Genomic DNA, 21998 nt, shown 5'->3' with positions numbered 1-21998 from the left:
AAGGCATACCATTGGGCAAGATTGGAATTGCCAAGGATAGAGAAGTGGAACTACCTGGGGGACAGCTAGATAGGGCAATATATGGGTGCAAAACCAGAGAGAAGTTTAACTACAGAAAATACTTTAGATTACTTAAGTGCTTGGGTTTTATTAGATTAATTTCTCATAATCTTCACTCCTTTCCTTAACCTTATGGGAGAAATACACCTCTCTGTCCCATTATATGGGTTTGGCCAAGTGATTTGCTTTGGCTGATAGAATGTGGGAAGTTTTGAGGTGTTCCATTTCTAATTCTGGCTTTAAGAGGAATCCAGTTTCTATTGGAACTTTTTTGCACTTCTGCATTTCTACCATGAGAAGACCATGCCTTGGAAGTTAATGGTCTAAGGTAGGTGTGAGACATGTGGAGCAGCCTTGAATAAAGCTTAGAACCAATGCTGCCAAATCAGTCTAGATAACGTAACCTCCCCAAAGATATGTGATGAGGATAGTGATTGTAGTTTTAAGCCACCGAGTTTGGGAACGATTTGCTTTTTGCAATATTAATGTGGCAATAACTGTCTTCCTCAGTGCTTCTCACTTATTCTTGAATTAGCACTATCTTTCAAGTGAATTGGTCCAGCCTCTCTCATTTACTCCTGTCATGCTATTATTTTGAATTATGACCATTAGTCTTCTTTTCATAATCAGAAGTTGACAGAGCTGTACAAATAGGTAGAGAGAGATCATCAAATGGTGGTCCCCAGCATTATCAAATACAGAGAGAATCCGAAGCTGAGAAAAAAGCAGAATTTAATTTAATGTAAGAATCTACTTTGCTGGGTGTGAAATGTAATTTTCAAGTATTCCTCATAAGAGAAGTATGTGAAAATAACTAAGAGATTAAAATATGACAATTAGACTTAGAGTAAGGGTGTGTGAAAATAATAGAAGAGAAAAATTGCTGTTAAGAATTTTTATTAGACTATAGAGTCTCATCTGACTCACTCATGTTTTATACATTTTCCCTGATCCTTATAGGCATAACATTAAACTAACATATTATTAAATATGATTGCACACTGCTGTTCCTTGAAAGATATGCTATTATACCTCCCTCTACTTTTAAGTTCTGCAAATTAGTTTGGCTTAAGTCCAAAGCAGCACCAATACTTATGCATTATTTAATTTAAAAGCCCTGAAATCAATTTTTAATCCCCAAATATTGTTATTTTCAAAGGACATATGATCTTCTTGGCTTTATTTCCTACAACAAACAATACTATTCTAAGAAATTATTTGACAGAACTTGTAAATGTAATTGGACTGTGGTATACTAGCTTAGAATTAAAATTGCCCTCTATTTATTGCAGAGTAGTTTACACAAGTTTTGTTTTTTTTGTTTTTTTTTTTTTTCATGTAAAAACCTGGGCTAGGTAAACTCTGTTACATTTAGAACTTTTTATGATAAAGTACTCGGTATTGTAACAGAATTACTGTGTTCTCTGGAAGGCATGTCTTCAAAAACATATTCCACTTTCAGCTTCTTAGACCTAACTTGATTGTCTTTTAAATTCTTTATTGTGGTGAAGCACAATATCAACTTTCCAATTATTCAAGTTGTGGCTCATAGTAAGACCTTACTCTCCTTTGGGAAACTAAGTCTATTAACCACAAAATGCCTTGGAATTGTTCTTTTCAGTGTTTCTCAGCAATGTTTTTCCCTTTCCTGGCATTGTTCTAGAAGACCTTTAGCACTTCTTAAAACACTGCAAAGACCATTGTGATGCTTGCACAGACTTAGCACTTAGCAAATGTTTACTGGAGAGAGTGAATGAACGAATGAATGATTATTCTTTCTCCAAAAATCTCATGATTCCCTCCCCCCTTTTTTATGCCCTTAGGCCATACATCTTTAGTACTGCGATCAAATAGATCACCAGGACATGACTTAATTACCTTTGCAATCTCATCTCTTAACCATATCAGACACATATTTCATTTTCCTCTCAGGAATAAACTTCATTCTCACAACTATGTGCTTTTGTTAATATCATTCTCTTAATCTGAAATAGGTTTCCCTAAATTTCTTATCTGGAAAATCCCATTTTTCTTGCACGTCTCATTTTCACTCTATTTCATAATAATTAAGAGACTAAACATATATCTGCTGTAGGGCATAGGAATTTCACTCCTAGGAATTTACCTAAGAGAAATGAAAATATATATCAATGAAAACAAGTGTGAAAGAATATTTATAGCAAATGTATTCCTAATAGCCAAGACTGGAAGTAGGCCAGGTATCCATCAATAGATGTATGGATAAACACTGTATATTTATATTCATACGAAAGAATGCTACTGAGTAATAAAAAGGAATGAACTACTCCCACAACATGGGTGAATTTTAAAAGTATATTTCTGAATGAAGACATAATAAAATATTACTACTGTATGATTTCATTTATATGAAGCTTTAGGGAAGTAAAATCTGAGCTAACTGCAGTTGTCCAAAAGTAATATGAGTAAAAAAGAAATAACTTATTGTAAGCAACTGCAATTCTTGGGTGGTTAGTTATACAACAAGGTTACTAATACCAGCATAGCTAGGAAACATATTTTTAAAGTATAAAATAATGTTATGCCCAACTCTTGATTTGAAATTTGGTTGAAATAAAGAATAGGCTCTGAAAAAATTTTTTTCCAAAATGACGAAAAAGGAAGAAGACAACCTAAATAGGCAGATTTTTTAGAAGCCCTTGGAAAAAACCATGAATTACCTCTGAAAGATTACGAGGCCCAGATGGTTTCACAAGCTAATTCATTTCAGTCTTTTAAAGAAGAGATACTTCCAAGAAGGTATATACACATGAGTAAAATGTAAAACCTACCCAATTCATTTTGTAAAGTCGGCACAGAAAAAAACACCAAAAATATCACACACATACACGCACACACACACCTCATTTATGGTTAGAAATGTTATATGGTAGATTGGCTGTTTTCAATTTGACCCCATCATCACTTCCCTAAGGTGGGCACTACATTTCTAAGAATTTCCTTCTTTCAAGACTCTGAGGGTTTGCAAGTAGGAGGAACACATGTGTAATTTGGAAAACAGAAGTGAAGTGGCAATCCCCACTCTCAGGTCGCCCAGCCGGATGCTGCGGCTTCTTGGAATTCCTTGTGAGTTTGGAAACCCCCAGCAGCTACATTGCTTCAGGCTGAATTGTTAGTGAGTGTTTCTCTAATTCTCTGGCTCTAGTGATCTAGACCTTTACTCCCCTGCCCCAATGCCTTCCACGTTTATAACGGCTCTGCTCTGCTGACCAAAATAAGACTAATAAAAATGTTCATACCAGAGTCGTTCTAAGGGAACGGAATCGTATGGAGGGTAGTCTGGAATTGATTCTAGAATTTGCTTCTGTTTAAGGGCTTTGCAAAACCCCCTGCAATGGGTAGAAGGGATTCTGATACTCTCTAATATTAGGAAAGAGACTAAAAAACAGCGACAAAACTGAGTCTGAGAAGTCTGAGTAGTATGGACTCAAGCTATAGGGGTTACAAATTTACAATATTTGAACCTCAAATATTTGGTATTTGATTTAGATTTCAACTGTTTTTGCTCCGTACTTAGTTGCCCATGAATGATGTGGCTCCTTTCTAAATACAAGCTTCTCCCTTTATCTCTCATTACCATATAGTGAGTAACTTTTCCTGTGTTTGTCTTGGGGTTCTTCACACAACAGAGACTGTCATAATCATGTCTTTATTTTACAAAGTTACCATTGGAAGGCCTGGAAAATTCTCTATAGAAGATTGTTATAATGCAACTTTACTTACCCTTCCTGCAGATTGGGAAACAGGTATTGTGGGGAAAATGCTGGGTTAGCCATTGGCCTCTCTGTGAGGAGGGGTGGCCCATATGTCAGACCCCGGCTAGGTCACCAATTGTTGGTTTGAAACTTCAGGAGCTCCCCAGGTGAAATCTGAAACTAGGCTGCCATACACAGAGTACAAGGAGAGACCCAAGAAACAGGCAGACTATTCCAGATTGGTAGGAGGGCAAGTTTAATAAACAAGGAAGCTTACATATGAGGCTTGCCTAAGACTGCTACAAGATAAGTAAATCTCTAAGTTGCCCACCAGAATTTTTTTTAAATAATTTTCATATTTTTTTAAGTTTATTTACTTATTTTGAGAGAGAGAGCGAGAGAGCGAGCACAAGTGGGGAAGGGGTAGAGAAAGAAGGAGAGAGAGAGAATCCCAAGCAGGCTCCGCACCACCACTGCAGAGCCCAATGCGTGGCTCAAATTCAGGAACCGCAAGATCACAACCTGAGCCAAATCAGAGGCTTAACTGACTGAGCCACTTAGGTGCCCCTGCCCACCAGAATTTTAAAAGTTTTTATAGAGGCTTTACTGAGGTTCAGTCATATATGCTCCAGATGGTCTCAACAACACACTACTCTCTCAAGGTTGAATTCTTGAGATGTCTCCAGCTATGGGAACACATTCCAAGGACAGAGTTGTAGGTAAGGAGACTCTGATTGCCTGGGTCCAGTTCATGGGTCAACCAGCAGTCACATACTCTCAATGACCTCTTTTAACACCTACTTTCTAGAATCCAATAACCATATTGCCTAGAGAAGTTATTTTCATTCTATGCTTTATAGGGCTTCTTCTATTAGCCCATATTTTTGGCTACTTAGAATGTTTTTATTCATTCATACCCCTTTTCTGTTAATAGTGTCTTCTTTCACTGGAAGAAGTCTTGTCTGCTCAATATGATCATTATGGAACTATGAATCTCATTCCCAGAGCTATGTTAGTTGGCTCAGATATAAGAACATGATCCAGAATAACTAAACAAAAATAAACAAAACACACAGTTTCTTAAAAATCTATTTGGAGTAGAATTATACAATCATATGGACATTAACATTTATGCTACATATTTGAACACTTAAAATCCATAATTAATAAGCTTAATCTAATCAATAAAATATATACTCTTTTGAGTTCAATATAAAGTATTTTTTAAAAAATGAACAAATACTAGACTACAAAAGACATCTCAAAAATTCCAAAAGAATTGACAATACAAAGATCGAGGTATCTCACTACAGTCTCCACGTAAATGATTAGTAGTAAAATTAATTTTAAAGATGTGCTTATAAATTATGCAGGTAAGAATTGAAATTACTTAAAAAGATCACTTAATTAATTTGTAGTTTGTAACTAATGTTGTACATATGGAGTAAATTATAATGTTGAAGCAATGTAATAGTAGTTGTTCAAATCCAAAAACTAGAGAAGACAACTAGAAGAAATATATAAATACAATGAGAAAAGAATTCACAAGAAAGCAAAAAGTACATTCCTAACAATATCAAAAATTGATTATTTGAAAAGACTAAGAGATAAAAGTTTAGCAAGATTGATAGAAAAGAAAGAGATAAGGTAAAAATAGTGCTATGGAGAAGTGCATGTATTTACAATGCATGTATAATGTAGGATTTAAAATAAAATAGTACTAACAAATTTATTGAAACACACTAAAAAACTAGGTGAAATGAACAATTTAAAAGAAAGGAATTACCAAAATTTACTCAATTATGGAAGAGTTAACTGAAATAAACCAACAGAAAAATTCAGTTAACAATAAAGTGTCTCTATTTACCATCTTCTTCCTACTCTCCTCAATTTCCCAGATGAGTAATAAACAATTTCTATCTTATGTAAGAGTATTTGAGAGACTAAGAGTGTAAACTCTGTGTCTTGCTTTACAATGCTAGAATAACCTTGATTTAAAAAAAAATGTAAGGTGAACATAAATCACAAATAACTTCATTTTTTATATAGATGAAAAACTCTAAATATGAAAACGTTGGATTTATCGATTTAAATAAAAAAATAGTAGTAAGGCAAGAATTTGCTATCTCTGGGTCTCCTCTCTGTTCCTCAAACATGCTAGGTAAACTCCTCTTAGGGCCTTTTCACTGACTGACTCTTCTGCCTGAACATAAGCAAGGCCAACTTATGCAAGTCCTTCAAACCACTGCTCTAATAAGATCTCAGTGAGACTTAACCCTGATCACTCAGTTTAAAATTGACGCTCACCCTCCTCCCCCTGAATCTCCTAACCCACTTAGCCTATGTTACCTTTTTTTAAATTTTATAGCACTTAGCTCTTTTAAACATATAATTTATTTATTATGTTTACTGTAAATTGTTTGCCTTTTCTTGCCCCACCCCACTAGATTATAAATTTTATGAAGGTAGAGATATTTGTCTCTTTTGTTTATTGATATATTTCAAGCACCTAGGACTATGCCTGCTATATAATAAGTACCCAATAAATATTCGTTGGATGAAATAGTTCATGATTTGAAAACTCAGTATGTTATTATCAGAAATAGTATATGCCAAAACACACTTCAATACGAAGAATATTTCTCAGTTATCACACATTACTCAGCTGTACCAGTGGAAGAAATATTGAAATATTTTCATACTGCTGGAAATATAGCTGTGCCTAAGTCCCCCAAGTGCTTCCTTTCTGCTACTTCAGTCACCCTGGCTCCCTTCCTGGGATACTGGTCCTCTCTAGGCTTAATTTCCTTTGGTTAGCGACAATTACAGTTATTAGTTACAGAAAATTAAATACTTTTAATATCACCATTTTTTAAATAAAACATGAAAAAAAAAAGGTAATTGAATGAAATCACCTAAGGAGAGTACGAAGAGAAAAGAAAAAAAAAAAAAAAAAAAAAAAGACATAAGGACCAAGGACAGAGCCCCAAAGCCATTAACATTTAGAAAGAGAATATAAAGAAGATGGATAGCGTTATGAAAGATGTAGGAAAAAAAATTGCAAGCATTTATTTTCATAAAAGTCAAAAGAAAAAAAACTTTTTATTTGTCCTGTTTTCCTCAAATGATTGTTGAAATTGTTGAAACAATATTGTTGTGAGTTTGTAAACCATACCAACTGATTTGATTGCTTTGACATTTGTCAACTTAGTTACCCCATCCTCTACCTATAGAGAGATCAGTTAATCTAGTAACCTTGCTTGTGCCTCTTAGCTCTTCATCAGCCAAGAAAATGTAGGATGACTAGAATACTCACCAGATATTTTGGGATTGTGCAGACTTTGGTGTCATAAATATTTGAAACTATGTATCAAATAACTTTTAGTATGGGAAATAATATAATAAATTTTTATCAGAATAAAAAATAATTTCCACAATATACTACATATGTAACAAATAAGAAAATGAATTAACATAAACTTGTAGTGTAAATTGATTTAAATATTTTCTTTTAGTACTGTAATATTTAAATCTTTTTTTTTTTTGGTAAATATTTGCATTGTATTTCTGAGCACTGGTGCTATATCTTCAAGAGGTTTTTTTTTTTTTTATGTTTATTTTTGGAGAGGGGAGGGGCTGAGAGAGAGAGAGGGTATGTGCCCTTGAACAGGGGAGAGGGAGAGAAAGAGGGACAGAATTCCAAGCAGGCTCCGTGCCGTCAGCTCAGAGCCAGATGTGGGGCTCTATCTTGTGAACTGTGAGATCATGACCTGAGCTGAAATCAATAGTTGGATACTTACTCAACTGAGCCACCCAGGTGCCCATATCTTTGGGGGGTTTTATATAATATTGTCATTTTGAGGGATTTGGTGCTTATATAGTAGATATCAAACTCAGAAAGTGATCTAGATAGGGGTGGGTATTTATTTACAGTATCTAACAGATGCCTTCTAACTATAAACATGGACAACCAAAGTCTTGTCTTTTTTTCTTTTGCAATGTGTGGCTAATAACTATATCTACTGCTTAGGGTTGGTATAAGAATTAAGAAAAATATGGCATTTAAATTATTCTGTACATTGCAAATGTACATACTTAACCTCAGATCAATACTTGCTAATATTAAATACAGTGTGGCCAAAAAGACTAATCTCCCTTTACTTGTAGGTTCAAATCTTCTAATCTTTCCCTTCTGCCTCTTCTCTCACAAAACACCATGTGGTCATTTGTCTTCCTGTGTGACAAAGAAAGCATTCAATAATTGTTAGCTAAAAGATATTAGCAAGTGGGTATTAGATCACTGAAGTGTCTTTATTGTTAAAATTTAGAAATAGATACTTTTTACCTCTTTGACTAGAGTTTCTAGGTTCTCCTTTGGAATCTTTCCACTTCTCACTCCACTTCTTATTTTATTTTTTTAATCAATTAATTTCTTTTTGAGAGAGAGAGGGAGAGCATGAGCAGAGGAGGGACAGAGAGAGAAGGAGAGAGAATCCCAAGCAGGCTTCGCACTGTCAGCTCAGAGCCCGACTAGGGGTGAGAACTCACAAACTGTGAAATCACGACCTGAGCTGAAATACAAGAGTCAGATGCTTAACCGACTGAGCCACCCAGGCACCCCTCCACTTCTTATTTTCAAAGGTGCCTAGCTCTTGTGTTAATTCAAGATTTTCCTCCTGTTAAAATTCATTCATTCACTAAAGGTTTACAAGGTAGCATTAAAAAACACTAACTCTGAAGCCAACCAGATCTTGGTTAAAATCTCCATTCTGTCATTGAAATAGCTGTGTGGCTTTTTGCAATTTTTTTTCTCTTGAGTATCACCTCTGTCTAATCTCTAAAATCACCTCATTAATTAATTGAGAAGATTAAATGAGCTAGTTTAAACTCCAGGTACTTAGTGGGAAACTTAATACCTGCTCTTATTCTCATTGGCTTCAAGACATGAATTAGTATTAGTCATTTTTGAGGGTATCACTCCACAAATATTTTGTGACTTGTAGCTTTGCACATGTATCTGAGGTAGATGTCAATTGTCAGTGAAAAAAAATGTGAGGAGGGAATATTTGTAGGCAAGTGGGCCTTCTTTGTACTTATATAAACCATTCTTGCAAGCATACAAAAACTTTCCCACAGATAAGCCTAATCCTGATTATGGGGGACATAGCCCTACTTATTTTCTTAAATTCTTCTCAGTTGTTATTGGTATTATTTCTACTGTGCATCAGTTTCAGAATATAAAAAAATTATATATATCAACAGAAATATTTGCCTGTCACCAGTATGTGAAGTAAAAAGCAAATTATACAAGATGTTCCATAAGAGGTTTATTGGAATTGGTTTTATTTTTTTCCAATGGGACATCTGTCAGAGTATTTATTTACCCATGGCAGAGGGGCATCCAGGGAATCAGATCTAATTTAATATTTAAAAATATTTTAAAGGTGGGATTGGAAGAGACTGAGAAAAAGCTCTCTTGGCTGCAATAAAAGCTAAGGATTAGTAGCAGTGTTCTGACCTGAAATTTAGGTCTTGTGATTTCTTTCCAGGAGATTTCTCACTGCATGAAAAACCTGTCTGAAATGGCCTTGTTATTTAATTCAATCTTAATTGGATACAAACCGTCAAAATCTGAGGGATTGTTGAAAGCCCCAAAAGTGCACAAAGGTATTTTTTAATGGTAACATTAATCGTTTGGAAGTGAAAAAATGTCCTTCATCAAGTCACTGAACCTTTCCACTATAATTGGTTGTAGGCTTATTTTGCATTTCTTTCAATTTTGAAAGTTTCAAGGACATAAAATTTAATCTCTAGAGCATATGCCCCGTTTAGGGGAAGGTTCAGCCATTTTCAAAAGAAAGCTAAGCTTTGTGCTCATTGATGTATATTTTAGAGATTCTCCACGTGGCTTAATTATGAGTACGTCTTGTTTGCTACAAGAAGTGAGTCAGCCTTCGTGTCGTAATGAGACCCCCTAGAGGAAGAGTCGGATGCTAAGGGACCAACACAGGGTGAGGACCAGCTCCCTAAAACAGCTTTCCTAACCTGGCCAGAATCCCTGAGCGCTATCAGGCCAACGTTTGGTGGAGAAGCAAATGCCCAGGTTGCTTTTCTTTTGCAAGAGATGTAAATGACCGGCTTGGGGACACAGCCAGGGAAAAGGGTTCTTTGGGTCACCCACTTCTTCTAGTCCCGTCAGTGACTCTAAGAGAACATTGGAGGGTGTGAGGCAGGACCATTTCTATTGTTATCCTCTTTGAGACAAAGGCGCGGGGCGGGCAACTGGTGCCTGTCCTTTGCGTTGGATGGGTTAAGGGAGGCTGGGATGGCAGGGGGGCGGAGGAGGGGGGGATCCGTTCGGTTTTGCTTCGGAGCGGACTTGCTCTGTCGGTGCCGCCCCGGCCGGCCCATCCCGGGGCGCAGGGTGGACGCGGCTGGGCAGCCGCAGCGGCCTCTGCGTCAAGGAGCGGCGGGGCGGGGAGGTGCGGCGCCCAGCCGGACGACCTGGCTCCCTTCCCCCGCGGCGCCCGCAGCCTCCCCCTCTCCCCCGCAGCCGGTCGGCGGCCGCAGCGCGGGCGGGCCGGGCACGTGGGCGCCTCCGTCACACCCTCACTCACACCCTCACACACACCCGCGCGCACGCACCCGCGCGCCTGCATCTCGTGCTCCTTCCCTGGCCGACACACCGGCGCTCGCGAGTCCCTCGCAGCCAGCCCGCCGGGCAGCGACACCCCCACCCCCCGGCTCCAGCCCAGCCCCAGGGCCCGCCCGAGGCCAGCGGCTGCTTCTCTCTGGACAGCTCCTTCGCGGCCTCTGTCGCAGCCACTTGGACCCGACCCTTTGGCCACTGCCCCTGCTGTCGGGACGTGGGAGAAGCGAGAGGCGCCGGGTGGAGACACGGGAACGGTAATGACACGCTCCTACAGCTAAGGGCACGGTTTTAGGCAGGGCGGGGCTCCCCGTTAGCCACCCCGGAGCCCGGGGACAGGGGCGCGAGCGGACTTGATGGATGGATCCCGGGAAGGACTCGAGCTGGGTCCGGGGGGGGGGGCGGCTCTAAAGCTTTTGAGGGTGAAGTTGGGCTCGGCGCGCGACCCTCCAGGCTGTGTCTTGCACCTGTGCACAATGGGGGGAGGAGGCGAGAGCCGCGAGTAGGGGAAGCACATGGGTTGAAACGTTCCGCCATCCTTCCTTCTCGTGGTGGAAATCGCCTACAGCATCCCCGAGAAACTAGTGGCTTCCAAGTCCAGTGAGGGCTGGACGTGGGGGCGGGGGGTCCGACTGGGGCAAGCCCGAGAGGAAAGTTGGTAGGGTCTGGACGGAGCGAGGCGCTTCCGAGGTTCTAGGGGAGTTAGCAGCCGATCCCCGTGTGGGTGGGCGGCGGGGCGGGGAGAGGAGCCAGGCTCATTTCTCATTCGCTTCTCGTTGCTTTTGGCCACTGCCGAACGCGATCCCCCGAGGCTGTGTGTTTTCACGTGACCCCCCGTTCCCCCTAGCCTGAGGCATCCTGGATTAAGGGTCCTAAAGCGGGCCTTTCGCCGCACGGGGCACGTGGCTCCAGAAGAAAGCGCAGCCTGCGTGTTTTTCTGCGCATCCAGGAATTTGAGCGTGTGGCGGTGAGATGGTGGTGCGGGGATGTGAAGGAGAGGATGGGCGGAACGGGAAACCCAGACCATTTCTACACCATTCGCTCGGCTCGTGTGTGCGTGGCCTGGGCAGAGGACGGTTTGGAGTACAGGGAGGGGCTTCCGGATCAAAACATGCAGGCATACCAGCCTCGTAAAAACGAACGAATCGCAACGCCGAGCCGAGACATCCCGGGGACAGGTGTGGACCCACCCTGTCGCAGAGGCCGCAAGAACGGGAATTCTTTTCCGTTAAGCCGAGGAGCGGCGTTTGCCGCGCGTGGGAGAGGGAAGCCCCCAGGCTCGCGCTCCGTGGCGTCTCGCTCCCTTCCCTCCTTCCATCCTCTTCCTTCCCAGGGAAAGGTTGGAGTAAGACGGGGCGGGGTCCGCACTCCGGCGCGGTGACGTCAGCAGTGTTTGGGTGCTTATGCAAATGAGGCTGCGTTCGTTGCTCCCAGTCGGGTCGTTCCCTTCCAGGTCTTAAAGGTAGACCCAGGCTTTCTTAGCCTGCATCGTTTGTATGGTTCACTGCCCGAAAGCACCAAGAGGACTGGAGGGTTCGCTTTGTGTACTGCGTTTAAGAGCCTCATCACCCAGTTTTAAAAACTGTTTATGCCTGGTTGCTTTCCGGGGATACAGGAAACAAACTGTTTGCTTTAGGAAGTATCGTTCTCTGACGAAGCAACCTTGTAGAGGTTCTTACCCCCCCTCCCCCGCCGCATTTCTTTTCCGCAACAACAGTGTTGACATGCAGACCTACTTTTGTCTTTGACGCCTCCTACTAGTTTTGACTTATGTAGTAAGTACTTAATAAGTACTTGATGCAATGAATTTTCCTTGAAGAGTGTCTCATTATATTCGGCATATTCGATCATCAGAATCATATTTTATTTTTGTGTGCGTACCCTTTGTATCCACATGATCAATGATCCGTGTTGATTTATTGGAGTAAAATATATTATTGAATTCATTGGACATTTTCATCCAAGTGAAACATGTAATGTGTTCTTTTTTTCCAGGAAGGCAGCAATTAACACTATTCTGAAAGGAAGACAGTCTCTTATGTTGACAAGTTTTCTTTTCTCTGATTGTATGTTGTATTCTTGATTCCAGAATTACTATGTACTTCCAATATATGTTAACTCAAGAGATAGTATTTTAATGGCATTAAGAAAGCTATTTTTATGTGTTTCTAGAAAATAAGTGCTATGTCATCCAAATGATAACATAAGTAAGAAATACCGTCTTGGTCTGTTGAGGCTGCCAATAGCAAAATACCATACCCTGGGAGCTTTATAAACAACAGAAATTTATTTCTCATGGTTTTGGAGGCTTAGAATTCAAGGTACCAGCAGATTTGGTGTCTGGTGAGAGCCTGCTCTCTGGTTCATAGATGGCAACTTTCACTGTGTCCTCACATGTTGGAAGGAGCTAGTTAGCTCTCTGAGGTTACTTTTATTACCCCCAAAAGCCTCATCTCCTAATACAATCATCCTGGCGTTAGAATTTCAACATATGAATTTGGAATGGAGGACACAAACATTCAAATCATAGCAAATAGTAGAAGAATTTTTAAATTGGCTAATAACTATTTGAGATACTAATAACCAAATGAAATGCCTTACTTGTCAATTATCAACTTAAGTTAGAATAATTACTAAAACCTAAACTCTATGTTTATAATCATTAATATACCCAGGGATCAGTGTTCAAATTTTGCTGTGTGCATGTTAGAAAATACAGTTGTCCTGTCATAAAATAAAACTTGTGTATAAATAGGTAAGAAATTTGTATTGTGTTGAACTCTGGGTTTATTTCCCAGGTAATTAAAAAGACATTGACTTAGAATGATAGACCTGAAAGAGACCTTGCTGATTATCAAAAGCTCTGAAAACTTTTGCTTCTCAATTTACTTCTCCACTTCTTTTGGGTAATGTGTTAACTCTTTATTACTACATACATATGCATGATTGGATATATTAATATATTCTATGCAGAGTAATATTAAAATGGTTTCTGAGCAGATGCCATTAACAGAATTCCATGGGCGTAGTCTGACACATGAAAACATTTAAAGTTACACGGCAGGACTCTTTATATTTATTTCCAATTTCCCTTATAACTTAAAATAAACCCGAACTACTCTTCTGGATGCATATGGTAAACTTTTAATGAATTTATCGACTTAAATATTAACTTTGACCAATAGTGATTTACTTATATTTCTCTGTGAATAACAAGCCCCAGAGACTGGGCTCCAGGGTGGTTTTGAATGCACAGTATCACTTGTTGGAGAACTGTTTTCAGTCTTGAAGGTCACATTATTTCCTTGTGATTAATGCACTAAGGTATCCTTTCACATAAGATTCATTGATTGTTATCTTTGAATGAAATGCTTACACTGGGAGTTGTTTCACTAGTCAGATTGGCAAAGATAAAAAAAAATGACTCACTGTCTTCAAGAGGGCAGAGGGAAACAGGCAGTCTCATACATTGCTAGTTGTAGTACAAGTTGAGACAACTTTTATAAAGAGCCACTTGTCAGTATTTACCTAAATTATAGAAGCACATAACCTCTTATCAAGTAGTTCCTCTTCTAACAACGTATTCTGTAGATATGCAAATGCCAGATATACAAAGTCAGTTTCTTGAACATTGATTCAGATTATCAGAAATAACCTAAATGTATACTCATGCCATGGTCTATCATATAATTATTAAGACAAAACAAAACAAACAAAAGGCAAAACGAGCAATTGTAATGAGAGCAAAAGTTTTTGAAGAATTTTTTTTTTTAAATTTTTTTTTCAACGTTTTTTATTTATTTTTGGGACAGAGAGAGACAGAGCATGAACGGGGGAGGGGCAGAGAGAGAGGAGACACAGAATCGGAAACAGGCTCCAGGCTCCGAGCCATCAGCCCAGAGCCTGACGCGGGGCTCGAACTCACGGACCGCGAGATCGTGACCTGGCTGAAGTCGGACGCTTAACCGACTACGCCACCCAGGCGCCCCTAAGAATTTTTAAGTGAAAAACGAAAAGGCAGAGTTATACATATAGTGACAGTTGTGTAAAAAAAAAACAGGTTGGGTGGGTGGAAGAACACACCTATTAGCTTGAATATATACCAATACCTGTGGAAGTCTTTGGTGACTTACAGGGAGATGGGGGTGAAACTGATATGCTGAGGGAAATAATGGGAATACTTTTCACTTTATGCCGTTTGATACTATATAACTGTATTACTTATTCCAAGTATAGATTAAAATATATTCTAAGGTAAAAACAATAGTTGGGGTGCCTGGCTGTCTCAGTTGGTAGAACATGTCGTGAGTTCAAGCCCCATGGCATTGGGTGTGGAGCCTTTCCAGGCATCAGATGCTGCCAAATGAGTAAGGTATAAAAGCCAATGAGTATTTTGGCTCCGTGATTTTTTTAGTATCTGAATTTATAAGAAAGTCTCTACTTTCAACATTATTAATAGTAAAATTATATTAGAGCAGCAGATGAGATTTAGTGGAATCATTAAATTTAGCCAGTTTTATTAGCATAAAAATACAAAGAAAATTGTTTTTAGTGAGTTGAGTAGGGTTTTAAAACAATTTTTATTTTAGAGGGTTATAGATTCACATGTAGTTGCTCAAAGATAATACAGAGAGCTCTATGTGCTCTTCACCCAATTTCCTGAAAATGTAACATCTTGAAAAACTGTTTTACAACATCATAATCACAATATTGACATTGATAAAGTCAAGTTACAGAACAGTTCCATCACTGTAAGGATCCCTGTGTTACCCTTTATAACTACAACCACATCACTCTGTTCTTCATATTTATTATTTTGCATTTCAAGAATGTTATCAAAATGGAATCATATAATATGCAACATTTTGAAGTTGGCTTTTTCCACTCAGCATAATTGTCTATAGATTCATCCAAGTTGTGTATGTCACTAGTTTGTTTATTTTTATTTTTGAGTAGTACTCCATGGTATGGATTTACCAAAGTTTGTTTAACCATTCACCCATTAAATGACATCTGGGTTGTTTCCAGGTTAGGGTTATTATGAATAAAGCTGCTATGGATACTCATTTACAAGTTTTATGGCAGATAAATTCTCATTTCTCCAGCATAAATGCCCAGGAGTGCAATTTCTGGGTTATATGATAGTTGCTTGTTTAGTTTATTCTCACCAGCAAAGTATGAATGATCCAATTTCTCTGTATCCTTGCCAGAATTTTGTCATCCCTATATTTTAGTTGTTTTGAGAGGTATGCAATGACATCTCATTGTAGTTTTAATTAGCATTTCCGTAATGGCTAATAATGTTGAACCTCATTTCATGTGCTCATTTGCCATCCAGGCATTGTATTCAGTGAAATGCCCCTGTATGTCTTTTACCCATCTTTTTAATTGTTGAGTTTTATGAGTTTCTTATAGGTCCTAAATACAGACCCTCTCCCAGATATGTGGTCTGCAAATATTTTTCTTCCAGTCTTTAGCTTTTTTTTTTTGTCCTCTTAATGGGTTCTTTCACAGAGTAAAAGTTTTACGTTTTGAAGTCCAGTTTACCAAATTTTGCTCTGATGGATTTTGCTATTGATGACATATCTAAGAGCTCTTTGCTTAGCTCTAGATTGCAAAGATTTCTCCAATGATTTACTTAAGACATCTTTATAGTTTTATATTTTACATTTAAACATTTTTTTCTGGCATTATCTGCTTATAGTTTTAGTATCAGAGTAATACTAGCTTCACTAGCTTCATAAAATGAATTCTGAAGTGTTCCATTACTTCTATCGTCTAGAAGAGATTGTGCAGAGTTGGTGTTAATTCTTCTTTAAATGTCTGATAGGGTTCCCCATTGAATCCAGGTAGGCCTAGAGATTGCTTTTGTGAGAGTTAAATAATGCATTTAAGTTCCTTAATAGATATAGAGCTATTACATGATCTGTTTGATATTGGGTAAGTTGTGGTGGTTCGTGTTTTTCAAGGAATTTGTCCACTTTATCTAAGTTGTTAACTTATGTGTATAGAGTGTTTTGTTACTCTTCCCTTATGATCAGTTTGATGTCTGCAGGTTTTGTTATTATAATTCCTGTTTCATTTCTGATATATAACTGCCTTAAACATAAGGCTGACCACATGGAACTTTACATAAGAAAAACTAAATGTGTCTTTTAAGATTAATATTTATCTTACGGTTAAAAGAAAATCACTGCATGGGTTTAAACTCTAAGTTGCATCCCTTTTGCATGGGTCTAGCCCCTTTGTGAACAGTTCCTTGGACAATATTTTAAATTTCAGTAGAGTTAAATATTTATACTTCCAGTTAAATTCAGTGAATATTCAGTTTATCTCCCCCATAGGCAAATGTTTAAATTATCTGTTGCTACATCGCAAACTGCACCCCCCCCCACACACACCATTTTTTTTTTTTTCAATAGATTTGAAACAATGATTTATTTAGCCTCTTTAGCATCTGTTACCTTTCTGGTATTATAATAACTTAAAACAATAATGAATTATTATTTCTTATTATTTTGTGTGTTGTCTGGGCTCAGCTGAGTACTTCATCTGTTCCATTTGGTATGTGCTGGCAGCTGGACTGAGGCTAGAATGTCCGTGCCTTTGTTCTTGTGCCTAGGGCTTCAGCTTAAATGGCCGAACAATTGGTGGCTGACTGAGACTTTATCTCTCTCTTTCCATGTGAGATTTCTAGCAGGGCATATGGACTTTTATATATAGTGTCTGAATTCCAGAAGAGTGAAAGCACAAACTGCCAAGCTTCTTCAGGCCTAGCCTTGGAACTTGCAGTGTCACTTCTGCCTTCTACTGGTCCAGGCAGGTTCAGTTACTTCCAGAATTCAAACTCAAGTTCAGGTACAGCCCAGAATTAAGAGAAGAGGAAATAGGCTCCTTTTCCTAATGGGAGGAGTAGCAGGCAGACATGCGCAGCATTGAGAGGAACTAAAAACATTCTTTTTGCAAACAATCTACTATGGGAAATAACTAAGAAAGATCATACTTGATATTTTATGATGGTCATGAATAAAACATGGTGATGAATAAAACATTTGCCTCCAAATTCATTTTTCATGATAGGACAATACAACTATATAAATAAGTGTGATATAATATTCTACGCCTGTAGTCAGCTAAAAAATATGTCTACCTACTAATTCTTGGTACTTGTGAATGTCACCATATATGGAAAAAGAGTCTTGGCAGACATAATCCTCTTATGAAGAGATTATCCTGATATGTACAGATGGGTGCTACATGTCACCACAATGTCCTCTTACATGAAAGAGTCAAAGGGGATTAGATACACACAGAAGAGGAGAAGACAGTGTGAGGATGGAGGTAGTAATAGGAGGGATGTGGCTATAAGTTAAGGCATGCTGGCAGTCTCCAGAAGCTAGAAAAGGCAAGGAACAGACTATTCCCTAGATCTCTTGAGGGAGGGACCTTCCCATGCCTTGATTTTGGTTTATTGAAATTACTTTGTATCTCTGATTTCCAGATCTTTGAAGAATTCATTTATGCTATTTGAAGCCACTAAATTTGAAGTAATTTGTTACAGCATTCTTAGGAAATGAATATAGTGTCTAAATCTGAGGTGTTTTCAATATGTAATTTAAATGTTTAGAAGAACTTTTGTCTATTTTTAAAATGTTTAAGAGATTTATTAAAATACTTAAGTGAGATTTAAACCCTGTCCTTGATTCATAGAAATCAACAAAAAATATATTTCAATTTATCGAAATTACCTTATAATTTTGCAATAATTGCCAGTTCACAGGAAGTTACAAAAGGAGGTCCTTGTGTACCCTTCACCTGGGCTCTCTCATTTTACAATCTTGTATAAATGTACAGTACAATATCAAAACCAGCGTATTGATATTAGGATAGCCAGAGAGTTTGTCAGGGTCCCTGCCTGTGTGTGTATATATGTGTATGGTTTTTTGCAATTTATCAAATGTGTAGCTTCCTGTGATCCTTAACCACAATGAAGACACTAAACTGTACCATCTCACAAGATTCCTTTGTCCTTTATAGCACACCCACCGGCCCTTCTCTCCCCTAACTGCTAGCAACCACTGTTCTGTGGTTCATCTACATAATTATGTTATCTTACAAATGTTATGTAAGTGAATAATTATGCAATATGTATCCTTTTAATATTGGCTTTTCCCCCATGCAGCGTCATTTCCTTGAGGTTCATCCAAGTTATTGCACGTATCAATAATTCTTTCCTTTTTATTGCTGATATTGGATGACACGGATGTACTACAACTTGTTTAACCACTCACTCATTGATGGACATTTAGGTAGTTTTCAGTTTGGAGCTATTATAAATAAAGTTGATAAGAACATTTATGTGCAAGTTATTACTTGAAAATAAGTTTTTATTTCTCTGGGATATATGTCTAAGAGTGCAAATTGCTGGTCAGTGTGATAACTCTATTATTAGTGCTAAAAGAAACTGCCAGCTATTTTTTAGAGTGGCTGTCCTATTTTATGTTTCTATCAGCTACATATGATTGATCTAGCCTCTTTTCATGCCTACCAACTTTTGGTTTCTTTACTTTTTAAAATTTGTTTTCGATTTTAGCCATCCTGATTGGTGTGTTATAGTCCACCTTTTTGGGGGCAAAATATATAAAGTTTAAGTTACGATTTTGTATTGTCATTTGCAAAAAATTGTTTCTCTTCTTTTGATTGGCTCTGTGATTTTTGTCATCTTTTTGCTTAGTGCAAACATTTTATGTAAAGGGGATATAATTTGCAAAAGAAATGCTTAGGTTGATTTCTGTATTGTTGAAATTTTCTGTATTACTTATGAAGATCATTAATTCTGTGTGTTGTAAAATCTCTTATTTTTTTTCTCTCACAATTATTCCCTAACTATAAACGTCTCAAGATGTGTCATTTTTTTCTTGGGTGTTGCAGTTGGTTTCACATTTTATTCGAATAGTCTTTACTTTTTATCCTATATATTAAGAATTAGAAAAGTAAATTTCATTTGGATCCACAATAAATGTCAGACTCGGTGTTCATAATTGGTTCGTATTTAAAGAAAATTTTATTCAGTAAAATTTGTAATTGCCCAAGTCGGGGAGATAATTCGCTGTTGTTCTAGTTCTTTATTAATAGAATATTAAGCTTGTGGCAAGTACCAGTAATTAGCCAGTGCAGACATGTCTGTTTGAGTCCTCTCTTGTCTCTAAGATGCAAGTGCCTGCCTGTTATTTTAAGTCTGCATATTTTCACTGGAAATGTTAATTAGAGTTTAATTAAGTTACCAAAGAGGTTGTAACAATAGTTTAGGAGCTAAAAAGTCTTGAAAGATAGGGTAAGAATTGCACAAAACTTTGAGTTAATTATATAGTGAAGTGAAAATATTAGCAAGACTAATTAAGACAAATGCTGAGAATATTGTCTATTCTATTAACAATATCAGGAATTAAAAATGTGATATGACTGCAAAGCCTACAGCTATTAAAAAACTGCAGAATATTATGAATTACTTTCTGCAAACAAATTTGACAATTTAAATGAGATGGACAAATTCTTTGAAAACTACAAGTCACCAAAAATAACACATGAAAAAGAAAGTCTCGGTAGCTGTATATCAATGAAATAAATCGAATTTTTAATTAAAAATATTCTCTGAAAGAAAACTCCAGGCCCAGATGGCTTTATGGGTGAGTGCTGCCAAACATGTAAGGAAGAAATAAAACTAATTCTACATATACTCTCTCAGAAAATAAATGAGAGGCCATTTTAAAACTCCATTTATAAGTCTACCAAAACCATAAAAGCAAAATCCAAGAGAAAAAATTATTGATCCATGTTCCCATAAATAAAGTTGAAAATATCCTTACCAAAATATTTGCAAACTGATTCCAGTAACATATTAAAAAGGTAATACATCTTGACCAGTGGGTTTGTTTCATAATGAAAAATTGGTCTAAAATACAAAAACAATTGATGTTATTATATTGATAGATTAAGAAGTTATATGATTATCCTAATACAGGTAAAAAATTATGCACCAAAATTAAATACTGACTCAGGATTAAAAAAAATAATAATGACCCTCACTGAACTAGGAATAAAAAGAAACTGTCCTAAACTGACAAAAGGCATCTATGAAAAAAAAAATCCATAACTAACATTGTACTTAGTAAAATATTGAGTACTTTCCGATTAGCATCGGGGCATAGATGAAGATGTCTGTTCTTAATACTTCCGTTCAAAATTTTAGTGGATGTCACAGCCAGTATGGTAAGTCAAGAAAAAGAAATTAAAGGTAAACAATGAGAGACCCAAACTGTCTTTATTTACCTTTAACATATTGTGTATATAAAAATCCTAAGGGATCTTAAAACAACATCAGCTCAATTTCAGCATTGTTGCAGGATAGGAAACTTGTATTTAAAATCAACTTTTTCCAGAGAGAAATTAAAGAAGATATAAATAAATGAAGAGATATACCAAGTTCATAGATTGGAAAATTCTATGTTTTAAGATGTCAGTGCTCCCCAAATGGGTTTATAGAATCAATGCAATCCCGGTCAGAATTATAGCAAGCTGGTTTTTTTGTTTGTTTTTTTGGGGGGGGGTTTTTGTTTTTGTTTTAGTTTTTTGGTGGAGGGGTGTAGAATTAACCAGCTGACTTCAAAATTTATGTGGAAAGGCAAGGAAATAATCTCAAAAAAGAAAGACATTAAAAATGCTTAGGGTTGAGAAGCACTGAGTTATACATTTATTATGTTGATATAAAAATGTTTTCAATCTTGTTTTAAGTGATTTAGTCTTTTTTTCTGAAAAATTACATACGAAGATAATTAAAGCAATACAAAGATAGGAGAATGAGAAAAATGTAAATATAAGTCCAAATTTAAGTAATGTAACATCCCCAACATTTATTGTGATGAATAGAAAGACACCAGTTGTTTTACATTTATAATGTTGTATTATTCAGAGTTCTTTGTTTGAAAGTTGCAGAAACTGATGCTGGCTAAGAGGTAAAAATAAAGTAAAATAAGGAAGAAACACTGGCAAGGCTCAGGAGCTCAGGGGCTCAAAGGAACAATGGGGTGCTTGGCAATGAGATGGAAAAGGGCAAGAATGAAAACAGTTCTTAAAAATAGGAACCAGAATCCATGACTACAGTAGTAATTACAGCCTGGGCGTAATGCCTTTGGAATTGAGTGAGATGCCAACCTTTTGATCTCTTTGTTCCTCTCCTCAAGAATCAAAATCCAAAGAGAGGAATTCTAACTGGACAAGTGTAGATTATTTTCAAAGATGGTGGCAATATTTTTCTCTTCTCTCTACTTGTACTTTTGCAATCTGACTTTGTTGCTCATGCCATCAAAAAGTGGTGTTTATCCATTCTGTAATCAATCTGGACTTAGATGTGTGATTTTGCTTTGGCCAGTGAAACATTAGCAAATGCTAAACAAACAGAGGCTTTACTAGCACCCACAGGTTGGGCTTACTTCTTTTGGCTAGAGTTGGAACTCTGAGCTTATAATGTGAACAAGTTGGAGCTAGCATTTTGTAGA

The 21998-nt window shown here is 37.5% G+C and overlaps 1 protein-coding gene across 6 annotated transcripts in view; it reads left to right on the top strand.

Annotated features, from left to right (window-relative positions):
* The first annotated feature begins 366 nt into the window (after positions 1-366).
* The window catches only part of SLC6A15 (solute carrier family 6 member 15), a 49241-nt gene continuing 27609 nt past the window's right edge, over positions 367-21998 (top strand). The window contains exon 1 of one of the 6 annotated variants that reach the window (XM_015539065.2): positions 367-388. The gene's annotated coding sequence lies outside the window, so the exon portion shown is untranslated. Of the gene's footprint in view, positions 389-10595; positions 10701-11318; positions 11422-12198; positions 12219-12466; positions 12510-21998 lie in introns of those variants that run through there. The other 5 variants (XM_007085594.3, XM_015539064.2, XM_042992823.1 and 2 more) reach the window with 5 other exon arrangements.

Source organism: Panthera tigris, chromosome B4 (assembly GCF_018350195.1).
Source record: "Panthera tigris isolate Pti1 chromosome B4, P.tigris_Pti1_mat1.1, whole genome shotgun sequence".
Lineage (NCBI taxonomy): Eukaryota > Metazoa > Chordata > Mammalia > Carnivora > Felidae > Panthera > Panthera tigris.
The sequence above is the reverse complement of the archived record's forward strand: the minus strand, read 5'-3'. Positions and strand labels throughout refer to the sequence as shown.